Genomic DNA, 2,541 nt, shown 5'->3' with positions numbered 1-2,541 from the left:
TTCTGATATGGAAATGTTTGATGTGATTTCATGTGTATCATTAATATATTATTTTCCTTCTCAGTGAGTGGGGGAATGTTGGAAGGGTGGGAGAGAATCTGGAACTCAAAATTAAAAAAAAGAAAAGAATGTTAAAAATGAATAAATAATTAGATGAAAAAATGTAAAATAATAATAAAAAAAGAAATTCCTCCCATGTGTGGCATTTTTGGGAGAGAATGCCTCTGAAACAACAACATGGCACCTACTCTGTCTATAGTCAGGCCATTCTAATGGAAGACAACATGAGCCCTTTCTTAAGGGACTTTATGCGAAATTGTAAAGCCTTTAATGTTATTTTTTTCTCCCTTTTCCATATTGCTTCTTTACTGTCTCCTTTGTTTCAAAAGACAAGTCATCTGCCAGGCAGTACTTAGTGTGGGCCCCCAACATTATTCAGCTGCCAGGTCCTTCTTGCCTTTATATATAGATCTTCAGATAATGATAAGTATCTTGTTATATTTGTCAACCTACTGATCGATGCAGGAAAATTATCAACATGACATTTAATTTCTTAACTGACATTGGCCTCCAAGGCCTCACAATGGCAGGAAGGTGACATTGGGTTCTCAAAGATTCTACAAAAGCTCTGGCAGGCCCTTCTAATTGAGAAAGGCTTTGGGGAGGGTTCTGTGCCAGGCTGTATGCCATTCATCCAGGGACCAATTTAGCAAGGTGTCAAGAAGCCTACTTACCAGAATATCAAAGCTATTCATAATAGAAAATGTCATGGATCCCCCAAATATTTTTAATTCATTTTTCTTTCACTTAATCTTATTGTTAGATGGCATTGCTGTTTATTTTTTAAAAACCAGTTTTATTTTTTGGTTTGTGTTCTTGCTCTCCCATCATCTCCTTCCCTCATCCTTTAAAAAAGCAAAAAAAAATCAAAACCTATCAAAAATAAATGTAGGCAAGCAATACAAATTAATCTGTTGGCCATGTCTAGGGCAATGTCTAGATAGATTTCTATCACCTGTCTGTGGGGAGTGGGTAGTATATTTCATCATGAGTCCTCAGGAATTATGGTTTGTCTTTATATTGGCCAGAATTCTTTTTTTTCTTAAAATTTTTTTATCTTTTGTTTTCATATCATCTTTTTAAATTTTTAAATATTTTCCCCTATTTACCTGATTCATTTTCTTTCCCTCCCTTCTTGCCTCCTTTCCTTTTGTAGGAAAACTCCTCAAAGAAGGACTCCTATTCCCCATAAGGTGGGATAATGAGGCCTGTATGTGTGTATATGTGTACGTGTCTACCCATATTTGGGCAGAAACCGTTTTTTAATATTAAGCAGAATTAGAAGTATGAGGTAGCCACCCTCTCATCTATGGCAGTGCTGCAGGGGCCTTCCTTCCGAGGTACCAGTTGCGTCTAAAAATGTCAGAGATTTTTTCCCCCTTTTTACAAAGGATTTTTAATTCAGACCTTTCCTAATGAGTGTATCTTCTGGGGAAGTTTCTGATTGTTGGGTGAGTTAAAATGCCTGCAGTTTTCATTTGAACTCTGTGGTTTTTGCCTTTGGTAGCTTGGCGTCTCTGATATTGTTTTAAGATAGGTATTCTATTGAATATAATTTTTTTTTCAGTTGGAGATATCAGATAGAAAATGTGAAACAGCTTCTCTCCATTTTCTTTCCCTTCTTCTCAAATTGTGGATTTCATTACAAAATTCATCTGTAATTAGATTCCTTGTCTTAGGCTGGTGACATAAGGCACTTTCCCTAACAAACAAAGTTAGGACTTAGGTAGGAGGCTAGGCCTTATCTTCTCCAAAGTCTGACCCTAATTTAGGAAAAAAATCCCAGGAACCCTCCTTTTTTTGTCCCCCCACCTCCTCTAGGGATATTTGCTGCCCTGCCCTTCTCTGATCTCTTGTATTCTCTGCTGAACACTTGGCCCTCAGAGAATAACTGAGACTGAAGTAGGAAATGTCAGATGGTCACTCAGAGGGAAAGAAGCCAAAGGGTAGAACTCATAGCTATTGATGGTAAAGAAATTGCTTTCAAGTTGAATTTAGCCATAGACAGGGGCATGTCTCAGGAACCATGATTGAGTAGCCTCCAGAGTGGTGCAAGGATTCTTCAGAAAACGGCTGTCCACTTCTCTGCCATGTCTAAGTTATGCTACTGCCTAAATGCTATCTTCTGTCTTCTATTTGTAAGTTTGGAGATGTGACATTTCACCTTATCTTGCCTAGAAACAGGTCGCATCTCCTGTCAAAACTAGGTCCAGCCTAGATTCAAATCTGACCTCAGACACTTCCCAGTTGTGTGACCCTGGGCAAGTCACTTGACCCCCATTGCCTACCGTTACCACTCTTCTGCCTTGGAGCCAATACACAGTATTAACTCCAAGATGGAAGGTGAGGGTTTAATTAAAAAAAAATAGGTCCAGCCTGTGTTCAAACCATGCCTCTTGCCTTCTGTCCCTTGGCCATCTCCAACAGAACTCAGAATCGCAACCCCGAGAGTCTGGGACAAGGCCTTTTCCTTACCTTGCC

This window comes from Gracilinanus agilis, unplaced genomic scaffold (assembly GCF_016433145.1).
Source record: "Gracilinanus agilis isolate LMUSP501 unplaced genomic scaffold, AgileGrace unplaced_scaffold5807, whole genome shotgun sequence".
NCBI classification, from domain to species: Eukaryota; Metazoa; Chordata; class Mammalia; order Didelphimorphia; family Didelphidae; genus Gracilinanus; species Gracilinanus agilis.
This window is presented reverse-complemented; position numbering follows the sequence as displayed.